The sequence below is a fragment of the Bos taurus genome, chromosome 19 (assembly GCF_002263795.3).
Source record: "Bos taurus isolate L1 Dominette 01449 registration number 42190680 breed Hereford chromosome 19, ARS-UCD2.0, whole genome shotgun sequence".
In the NCBI taxonomy this organism is placed as follows: Eukaryota; Metazoa; Chordata; class Mammalia; order Artiodactyla; family Bovidae; genus Bos; species Bos taurus.
This window is the reverse complement of record NC_037346.1, coordinates 52,394,251-52,405,967: the sequence shown is the minus strand read 5'-3', so window position 1 is coordinate 52,405,967 and position 11,717 is coordinate 52,394,251.

Sequence of the window (11,717 nt, the reverse complement as noted above, 5' to 3'; positions counted from 1 at the left end):
TGTATTGGGGTATAGTCGATTAACAAACAATGTGATAGTTTCGGGTAAACAGCGAAAGGACTCAGCCATGCATATACATGTATCTGTTCTCCCCCAACCTCTCCCATCTAGGGTAAGGCAAGCGTGTCTTGAAGCTGCCCACTGGACCACATTTGCCCAGAGCTGGGATGGAGGTGTGGTCCCTTTTGGGCCTGTTCCCACATACTGAGCCCACGCATTCTGGAACCCAGAGATCATCCAATTCACAGGGCTGGGCAAATTGATACACTTGGGTGGGAACAATTTCATTAGAAACTCTCACCGTCTGTGACTCAGCAGCTCCAATTCTCAGAAGCCACTCTAGCGAAACATGAGCCCATCTCCCAGGAAGCAGGCCAAGGATTTTTATCACAACCTCATTAGCAATTTTGGAAAATGAAAGCAACCTAAGTATCTTGACCACGGAACATGAAAACTGTGGAAGGTCACATGGCAGTTAAAGGAACGAGGTAGTGTGGATACTAACAGATTTTTGAGTGGAAAAAGCAAGTTGCAGAGTGATACCCATCTTGAGATAACCATTTGTGTGAGTACAGTCTAAACAATTCTATGATACATGTATGAGACTTTGTAAAGTCCTGGAAGGATAAAGATCAAGCTCATGGCAGTGTTTCCTCCTTGGGTAGATAAGAAACAATATTTGTATGGTTTAATGTTTCAGAGAACATTGCATTGACATATGGAAAATTATAGGGCTTCCCTGGTGGCTCAGACAGTAAAGAATCTGCCTGCAGTATAGGAGACCCGGGTTCAATCCCTGGGTTGGGACGATCCCCTGGAGTAGGAAATGGCAACCCACTCCAGTATTCTTGCCAGGAGAATCCCCACAGACAGAGGATCCTGGCGGGCTATAGTCCATGGGGTCGCAGAGTCAGATGCAACTGAACAACTAAGCACATTGAAAATTATAATAAAAATGAATTTTAGAAGAGAGGTATGGAGAGGATTTGATGTCAGAAGATGCAGGGCTGGGTTTCATCATCCCAGCTCATCAGCTAGATAAGTTCTCTGAGCCATGTGACTGTTCTGATGACACAGTTGATTAAGCCCTTCCTTACTGTTGACAGGATTCCCTAGTGGCTCAAATGGTAAAGAGTCTGCCTGCAATGCAGGAGACCCAGGTTCGATCCCTGGGTCGGGAGGATCCCCTGGAGAATGAAATGGCAACCCACTCCAGTATTCTTGCCTGGAAAGCCCATGGCCAGAGGAGCCCGGTGGGCTACAGTCCATGGGGTCTCAAAGAGTACGATACGATGGAGCGACTTCACTTTGACTTTCACCGTTGAGTGGTGTGTGACATCACCAACACCACTGCAGTTTCCTGCCTCACCTGTAGTGAGTGTGGCCACGTGACTAAGATCAAGTCAATAGTGTCTGTTGTGGGTTGAACTGTGTCGCCTGCCTCACAAAATTCATATCGCGTCCTAACCCCCAGTACCCAGGATGGGACCTTATTTGGAAACGAGATGTACTGTGTGTTCAGTCGTGTCTGACTCTTTGCAATCCCATCAACTGTAGCCCGCCAGGCTTCTCTTGTACATGGAATTTTTCAGGCAAAAGTACTGAAATGGGGTGTCCTTTACTCCTCCAGGGGATTTTCCTGACCCAAGAATGGGAACTACATCTCTTGCATCTCTTGCATTGATGGGCATGTTCTTTACCACTAGTGCCACCTGGGAAGCCCTTACTTGGAAATAGGGTCATTGCAAATGCATTTAGTTAAAATGAGTTCATACTTGCAGTAGGGTGGGCCCTAATCCAATATGGCTGTGTCCTTAAAAAAAGGGGAGGGTGGCCTAGTGGATAGGATTCCACACTTTAACCACTGTGGCTCAGGTTCAATTCCTGGTCAGGGAACTGAGATCCTGCAAACCGTGCAGCACGGCTAAAGAAAATGGGTGGGGAGGTTTGGTACAGACATGCATGCACAGGGAGACCACGATGTGAACATGAAGGCAGAGATTGGGGTGATGCTTCTACAAGCCAAGAATGCCAGCCATCACCAAACCACCAGTATCCAGGCGGCAGGCCTAGAACAGATTCTTCCTGTCGACACCTTGAACTCAGACTTCTGACCCATAGACTGTGAGACAGTCAAGTTCTGTTGTTTAAGCTGCTCCAGGACTTCCTGGCGGTCCGGTCCGCTGGTTAAGACTTCATGCTTCCAAAGCAAGGGGTGCGGGTTCTATCCCTGGTTGGGGAACTAAGATGCCACATGCTGGGCAGCATGGCCAAGATAATATATTGGAAAAAAAAAAAAGCTGTCCCGTTTGTGGCACTTTGGCACAGCAGCCCTAGCAGACCAACACAGTTCATGGGGAGTGTGTGTGTGCCATTTCAACCTGGCCTGCCATTCTCCCTCCTGCAAGCACTTTCCCTGTTTCTGGCTGGCTGGCACGGAGATGATCTAGGGGCCCTGTGGAAGCCACATATTGTGAGTGGCAGAGTTTCGGTCAATTGAGTGAAGGAGGGCGCCTGGCTGAGCTGAGCCGAGCCCCAGCCAGAATCATGTGGGCCAGAAGTAGGGTCTGAATGCCCGCTTGTTACAGTAGCTGGTGGGGCCCTGACTATACAGATGATGGTGATGTAGGACAGCGCTGTCCAACAGACGATGCCATAGAGCAGTACAGTAGTGAAGCCCCCATGTGAGCCACCTGGGCCATTTTAACACTTCAAGTAGCTGTACTAAAACATGTAAAAATAAGTGAAATTAACATACCTCATTTATCTAAGATAAATATTTCCAACATGTTCAGACACTCAGTAGTGTCTCCTTGTGATCCCATAGACTTGTAGCCCACCAGGCTCCTCTGTCCATGGGATTCTCCCAGCAAGAATACTGGAATGGAGTGCCATTTCCTCCTCCAGGGGGTCTTCCTGATCCAGGGATCGAACCTGCGTCTCTTACGTCTCCTGCATTGGCAGACTGGTTCTTTCTCATTAGTGCCTTAGCACCACATGAAATCTATGTAAAATTTACCAATGAAATATTTTATATTACTTTTCTCATACTAAATCTTTGAAACCAGGTGTGACCTGTACCGTCACAGCACATCTCAGCTCAAACCAGCCACATGTGGAGTGCTCAATGCTACCTGACTGCTGTATCTGATGATGTGGGCTTAGAATGTTCAAATCTAAAATGGTTAGGAAGCCTCACATTCTCCGGAGCCTGTGCCTGTGTCTGTCTCTACTGGAAGTCTGCAGATAATGGCAAGAAACTCTGAAAGTCACGACTGAGGAGGCAGCATGGTGTGAGCAGGCACAAAGAGAACTGACTTTGAGCCCAGGCTGTCCTGATTTCTTAACACATGACAGTGGGTAAATTGTCTACTCTGTCTGACCCTTCGTTTCCACATCTTCCAAAGGCTTGTTGCACAGGTTAAATTGAAGAGGAGAGTGGAGCCTTGGGGTATATATGTAATAGGCAATTAAGAAGTAGTCGCTGCTGTCATGAATCAAACCTCCTCAAATTCTATTTGCTTGACCCTCCGCTGTTTTCACCCTCTCCCACATTAACTGAATGTCTAGTGCAGGTCAGGGAGCTCACCTCAAGGGGTCTGGCTTTATTAAAAATTCAGTTTTGGAATAAAAAAAAATTCAGTTTTGGGGGAACTGACCTCGGGAGGAAGCTGCTTGATGCAGAACTCTCGTGATGGAGGGAAGTTGGACAGGAGGAAGAAGGGGAATGATTTAGGACTCAGGCTGCAATGCCAGCAATCACATCTTGCCCACGCCCCAGTAATACATTTACTCAAAAATGAAACGATGCTGGGGATCTCGTGTGACTGGTCTGTCATGCCCACTGTACAGCCTCATGGTGTCCAGGAGCAATGCTCTTGGTGCCACCAGCCCCAAAAGGTGGCAGCTGAGGGCTCTGCAGCCACATCCCTGAAGGCCCCACACCCAGTGGGCAGGGGAGGCTGAGGGTGCTCTGTGAGCTAATAGGGGTGGGGAGCAGTGGGCTTCCCTGTTAGTGCTGGAGTGGGGCAGGGACCTCTGTCTTTTTTGAGATAAAGTCTACCTAGGAATTCCCTGGCAGTCCAGTGCTTAGGACTTGATGCTTTCACTGCCATGGCCTGGGTTCAATCCCTGGTCAGGAAACTAGAATCCTATAGGCCTCCCAGAGAGGGAAAAAAAAAACAGATCAAGTCAACCTGGAGCAGAGCTAACCTGGGCTAACCCAGGGGTGAATAGCAAACCCTTGGCTGCCTAAAGTATGATTATTTTTATAAAATATGTTTTGCATCGATTTATCTACCTTTGAAAATTCTGCTGCTGACGTTGGTAAAGAGCCTGTTTCTCCCTCCTCCCCTTTTAAAATAATTTTAATCCTCTGAAAGGACCCAAGTGCATCTAAATCTTTGAATCTTTGTGCAGTGCTGATGGCTAAATCTTCTAGAGACTTCTGGCAAAGCTCGTGGAGCTGGTGCCTGTAGGGGACTGAATTGTGTCCCCTACAAAAAGTTACATTCTTGATCAGAGGCACCTGTGACTGTGACCTTATTTGGAAATAGGATCTTTGCTGATGTAATTAACTAAGTTCAGATGATGTCATACTGGACTTGAGTGGCATCTTAATAAGAGAAGACAGAGACACAGGTACAGGGAGGTGCCCTCATGGGAGCCATGAAGTTATTTCGTTATGTTCGTCTTACTTCTGCCCCTCCTGCCTCCCTACATAAGAAAGGAACCACAGTTCCTTATGGGCTGTTCTTCTGTCTGGGCAGGCCTGCCAGCCCAAGGTGGATGAACTAATTTGGTGCTGGGCCCAGGACCAAATTTTTGGGCCTCACTTGGGAAACACCTGACCCTGGGACATCTTTTACTCCAAAGGGTCCAAAGAGCATGATCCTCAGGCAATAATACCCAGGCCCAGAAAACTGACTTCCATCAGTCAAACTTTGCCCTAACTGAGCAGAATTCCAAAGCCTGTTTCGTGAGAAACTTAACTGCAGATCTCACTCCTGTCTTTCCATGGGGAAAAACAGCTGAAAGGAAGGTCTGAAGACAGGCTGGGAAATAGATGCAAAATGAAGCCAAGAACTACAAGCCCCTGTTGTTCTGCACGGCTCTGGATTTACTGTGGGCGATATGTTCAGCCTGCTCAGTCACACAGGCCCTGCTTTGAGACGTCTGGATGTTCTCATCTGGAGCAGGGCCATGGAACTGTGCGGCCCAGCAGGGCAGAACCACTTCCCTGGCCTACCTTCCCCCACAAGGTCCCTTGTTCCACCCTCTTACCACACTTACCCTCCCAGCAAACTGTGCTCTGGAGAGCATCTTGCCTACAGGCCTACGGACGACCCCAGGATTATCAGATAAGCAGGCAAGGAGCAAGACCAGCCCCAAAGTATGTTTGGGGCCAACCATATCCATTCTACAAATGCTGGTGGTTACAAGATAGAGGAAATTTCAAATGATCTAATATCTAAGGGATCAGGAAGATACCCTATACTGGGTTTTGCCAGGTGAGCTGTGGGGCTAAGTCCAGGGGCTCCCCTGTCGTGCAGCTAACCTGGGCAATAATGACTAGCAGACTTTCCACAAGGAAATCTATGTGGAGGAGCAAGTCCCTTTGTGAACACTGGACCAAAAGGAGATGTCCAGACTGAAGCCAGCAATGTCCAGAGCACCATCTTTTAGGGACAAAGTGGGAGGTAATGCCATCTGAAACTGTTCATCAAGTACTCTGGCTTCCTCGTCCCCTTCTTCCTTCATCCTACCACCCCACCATCCGCCTCCACCCAGCTAATCTCTGTCTGTGCCTGCCTCAGCCCCACAAAGTAAACTGCACCTACCACTGTCCTTGTATTTTGTTGTTTTCTATCTTATTTTCTAATTATGTTTGATCATACATTGCACTTACATACTATTTATGTTATACTATTTTTTATTTTTAAAAGTTGTGTGGGAGACTTCCATGGTGGTCCAGAGGTTAAGAGTCTGCCTTCCAATTCTGGGAATGCAGGCTGGATCCCTGGTCAGGGAAAAAAAGCCCCACATGCCATGGGGTGACTAAGCTCGCACCACAACTACTGAGCCAAGTACCACAACTATAAGGAAGCCTGTTAGCAGCAACGAAGTGCCCTAGTGCCACAACTAAAACCCAATGAGGTAAAACAAAAAAATTGCATGTTTCAATGCATACATTTATTGCATTGATATGGATTTTGGGAAGAACTATACAAAAAGTTCTTAATGACCTGGATAACCATGATGGTATGATCACTCACCTAGAGCCAGACATCCTGGAGTGTGAAGTCAAGGGGGCCTTAAGAAGCATTACTACAAACAAATCTAGTGGAGGTGATGGAATTTCAGCTGAGCTATTTAAAATCCTAAAAGTTAGTGCTGTTAAAGTGCTGCATGCAGTATGTCAGCAAATTTGGAAAACTCAACAGTGGTCACAGGACTGGAAAAGGTCAGTTTTCATTCCAATCCCAAAGAAAGGCAATGCCAAAGAAGGTTCAAACTACTGTACAATTGCACTCATTTCACATGCTAGCAAGGTAATGCTCCAGATCCTTCAAACTAGGCTTCAATAGTGTATGAACCAAGAACTTCCAGATATACAGTCTGTATTTAGAAAAGGCAGAGAAATCAGAGATCAAATTGCCAACATCCATTAGATCATAGAAAAACCAAGGAAATTCCAAAAAGGGAATACCAGATCACCTCACCTGCCTCCTGAGAAACCTGTATGCAGGTCAAGAAGCAACATTTAGAACCAGACATGGAATAACAGACTGGATCAAAATTGGGAATACGTCAAGGCTATACACTGTCACCCTGCTTATTTAACTTATATGCAGAATACATCATGTGAAATGCCAGACTGGATGAAGCACAGGCTGGAATAAAGATTGCTAGGAGAATATCAATAACCTCAGATATGCAGATGATACCACCCTAATGGCAGAAAGCAGAGCCCTTTGATAAAGATGAAAGAGGTGAGTGAAAAAGCTGACTTATAACAACATTTAAAAAGTAAGATCATGGCATCTGGACCCATCACTTCATGGCAGATAGATGAGGAAAAAGTGGAAACAGTGACAGACTTCATTTTCTTGGGCTCCAAAATCACTGTGGATGGTGACTGCAGCCATGAAATTAAAAAAACGCTTGCTCCTTGGAAGAAAAGCTATGATAGACCTAGACAGAGTATTAAAAAGCAGAGACATCACTTTGCTGAAAAAGTGTCTGTATAGTCAAAGCTATGGTTTTTCCAGTAGTCATATATAGATGTGAGAGTTAGACCATAAGGAAGGCTGAGAGCTGAAGAATTAATGCTTTCAAACTGGTGCTGGAGAAGACTCTTGAGGGTCCTTTGGACTGCAAGGAGATCAAATCAGTCAATCTTAAAGGAAATCAACCCTGAATAATCATTGTAAGAACTAATACTGAAACTGAAGTTCCTAAGGTCTACTTTGGCTACCCGATGTAAATAGTCGACTCATTAGGAAAGATCCTGATGCTGAGAAAAATTGAGGGAAGAAGGAGAAGGGGGCGACAGAGAATGAGGTGTTTGGATAGGATTACCGACTCAATGGACATGAGTTTGAACAAACTCCAGGAGATAGTGAAGGGCAGAGAAGCCTGGTATGCTGTAGTCCATGGGGTTGCAACCAGTTGGATACAATTTCTCAACTGAACAAAAACAATGTCATTTACATAGGTCAGTTCTTCCAGGTCTTTGTTTACCTTTAGCCAATTAACTGGTTTCTTTTGCCACACCTGACCTATCCAGTGACCCTCCCTTCTGTGTGCACGTACCCCTCAGCCGAAATGAATCTTGAAGTGAAGGCTTCTGGAAGGAGCAAGACTCAGTATAGACTGACATTATCCCCTGACTTTTGACCCCCAAGGAGCCTTTCTGTGCATGTGTAGTGTCTCCCTTGTCCCAAAAGAGAGAGGAGCGGAGATCCCTTATCCTTTACTCAAATAGAATTTTGCCCCTCTTTGTCTTTACCGTGACAGTTTCCTTGACTATTGCCATGACTATTACTTTACGGTATTTACAAGAGACAAAAACTGCCTATTTACCCTGTTTCTGTTATTTCTTCCGTTTTGAAGGGCAAACAGAAGTCTGACTGTAAATGCCATAGCTTCAGCCCACTATCTCTTGTCTCAGGATATGTTAACAGTTGTAAGTATCCAGCCTGAAGGCCACTTCTTCATGCCCTATGAAATGTAAACAGGAGGCCAGTATAAATTTCTAACCGGGAGCCCATCTATATCCTACCTCAGAAATACGGTGTGACCAGAGGGTATGGGAAAGGAGGAATTTGTTGGAAAGACAGGTGGGAGCCCTGGGCCCTTTTGATGTAAAAATGACACTCATCCTGACTGGCATTTGTAGCATCACATGGGCCTGTGCTAGGCCCCTCACAAATGCTTTCTGGTAGGTGCTCATTGAGAGGGGAGAGAACAGTGAAGAATAAATAAGATGATGTACATCAAGCCCTTTGCTTGGGGCTGGAACACTAGTTTTCACCATAATAGTTGTTCAACAGCCCTAGGAGGCTGGACCAGAGCCTGACAGATGAGAAAACTGAGACACAGAAGGGAACAGGTGCGTAGACAGGCTGTGGCGGTGGCCTCTAGGTTATTAGTGACCAACAGAGGGCTGGGCGTGGGCCACTGTGCTCCCTTAATCCACACAAGACCCTGATCAGATACGATTGGTGACCTCCACTTTTTCATAGCTGAATGACTTGAAGCTTGGCTGAGGATCAGCCTTGTGTCATTGGCACTCCTCGGGGCTGGCTGCTGGGTCTGTAAAGTCCTGGACACCACCCAAGCCAGGGAGGGCTGAGAATAGGGGAGTGTAAGATGGGGGCCTCCACCTGGTTTTATTTGGTGGTGGTTGGGGGGATGTGGCTGGAAAAAAGGGGAAGAAAAATCAGGAAACTGAGTGAATAGAGAAGTGTTGGTACCTGCCACAACCCATAAGCCCCTGGTGCTGGGGAGAAACAACAGGACACTTGAGTGAGGAATTCTGATCCCTGCCGTGAGTTTTCTGGTCTGTGGGGAAGCAGAGCTTGGGACAGAGGGAATGCACCTTAGGAGAGAGGACTGGGCCCTCGGGAGTCATTGAGAGTCTTTTAGTGAGAGAGTGCCCAGACTACAGAGGTGATTGCTTCAGGGGGCATTTGGAGGAGGAGAGGGAAGATGGGGACCATTGTCCTGAGGATAACCACACGCACCAGGTGCTTTCGGTCCTGCCCTCCCCCCACCACAGCCCACCATCATAGGAGACCAGGCTGTTGGTGGCAGACTGTCATCTATGCCACAGGTAAAATTAGAATGAGAACGAGATGTAGGGGTTGCAGGGGCCAGCAGCAGGGCTGGAGTAGGGAGTTGCTGTCTGATGGGGGCCCTCTGCTTGCCTTCCCAACTGAGGAAGAAGCTGACTTGGCCACTGCTCCATCAGAATACTTGGGTCCGAAGCCAGAAGAAAAGGGTGGCCGGTGGATCTTTGTGCACCAAGAGCCAAGACACCTGTCTGCACTCTCGCCATGGATGAACTAAGTGGTCTCTGGAGGCTGGAGATTCTTGGCCTGAGTCCTGACCTTGACATGACCCTGACCTTGGTTTGCTGCCACTCCCACGGAGGGTGTTCAGAGGGCCAGGTGGTCCATGAGAAGAGTGCAGGCTTAGTAGATGGCAATTCCTGTTACTAGGAATCTTGATCACTGGTCCTGTTATAGGAGTCCTGACTGCCAGCTCTATAGTCGTGGGCTGCCCTGTGCAGGCTGGTTCCTTCGGCAGGCTCTGACTCAATCATTTGCTGCCAGCATTTCTGCAGTGAGGCAGAGACAGTCTGAGTCCCTTACTGGGGGCTTGAAGCAGGTACTGATTTCGAACACACACAGTGATGAGAGGCAGCTTGCAGTAAGCAGCAGCAAGCAGTAGCTAGAGGCAGAATCTTGGTTCCCCGACCAGGAAACAAACCTGGCTTGTGGTGGTGGGTGAGAACGTTGAATCCTAACCGCTAGACCACAGAGGCCAGAGGCTAGGGCCTGGATCCCCAGTTCTTGCCTGCCTTGTCAAGAAAGAATTCAGGTGAGGAGACAGAAGGCAAAGAGAAAAGTAAAGAGTTTTTTGGAAAAGCAAAGTACCCATGGAAAGACACACAGGCGAACTGAGACAGTCGCACATTTGCAAAGTTTAAATCCTTTATGAGAGGGCAGTTTTCTGGGTCTTCGTCTCCCCCTTGTCCAATCATCTTGTTTTAGCTCCCCTGGATCATTTGTCTAAAGAACCTCCCCTTAGGTGAGCATGCACCTCTCAGCCAAAATGGAACTTGACACAAAGGTGTCTGGGAGAAGCAAGATTCATTATGGCCTGGTGTTGTCCCCTGATTTGTTGTCTCCTGGTGTTGTCCCCAGGTAGCCTTGCTGTGCATGTGTAGTGTCTCCTTTACCCCAAGGAAGGGGGAAGTGGAGATCCCTTGATCTTGTACTCAAACAGGGCTTTGCCCTCCTTTGTTCCTGCCATAGCTATTATCTTAAGGCATCCACAAGAGACAAAACTTGAGTGTTTATCTTGTCTCTGTTCATGTGTGCATGCTAAGTCACTTCAATCGTGTCTGACACTTTGTGTGCTAAGTTGCTTTGGTCGTGTCTGACTGTTTGTGACCCCGTGGACTGTAGGCTGCCAGGCTCCTCTGTTCATGGGATTCTGCAGACAAGAATATTGGAGTGGGTTGCCATTTCCTACTCCAGGGGATCTTCCCAACCAAGGGATTGAACCCACGTCTTTTATGTCTCCTGCATTGGCTGGTGGGTTCTTTACCACTAGAGCCACTTGGAAAGCTGACCCTGTCTCTGTAGTTCCTTCTATTTAGGAGAGCAAATAGGAGGCTGATTGTAAACATCTAACCTAGAGCCCACCTGTCTCCTGTCTCAAGAAGTGCAAACAGGAGGCTAATTGTAAGTGTACAGCCTTGAAAGGTTGTTGCTGAGCCGTGAAAGATGTCAGGATTCTTGGCCTCCAGAGGAGAGGAATTCAATCCAGGGCCAGTGATGAGACTTGATCACTCAGAGCTTTTGTGTAATAAAGTTTCATTAAAGTATAAAAGAAATAGATAAAGCTTCTGACATAGACATCAGAAGGGGGCAGAAAGAGTGCTCCCCTGCTAGTCTTTAGCAAAATGTTATATACCTATCAGCAGGCTGCTAATTAGAGCTCAAAACTCAGAGTGGCACCCAGCCCCTCACTCACAACATGCATTTTGAGATAACATTGGCACAAGGTGAGTCATCCTGGGCCAGAAGAGGCTCTTTTGTTCCTCTTCCCTTTCTGCCATAAGGGTGGTGTCATCTGCATATCTGAGGTTATTGATATTTCTTCCAGCAGTCTTGATTCCAGCTTGTGCTTCATCCAGCCCAGCATTTCGCATGATGTAGTCTGCATATAAGTTAAATAAGCAGGGTGACAATACACAGCCTTGATGTACTCCTTTCCCGATTTGGAACCAGTCTGTTGTTCCATGTCCAGTTCTAACTGTTGCTTCTTGACCTGCATATAGATTTCTCAGGAGGCAGGTAAGGTGGTCCGGTATTCCCATCTCTTGAAGAATTTTCCACAGTTTGTTGTGATCCACACAGTTGAAGGCTTTGGCATACTCAATAAAGCAGAAGTAGATGTTTTTCTGGAACTCTCTTGCTTTT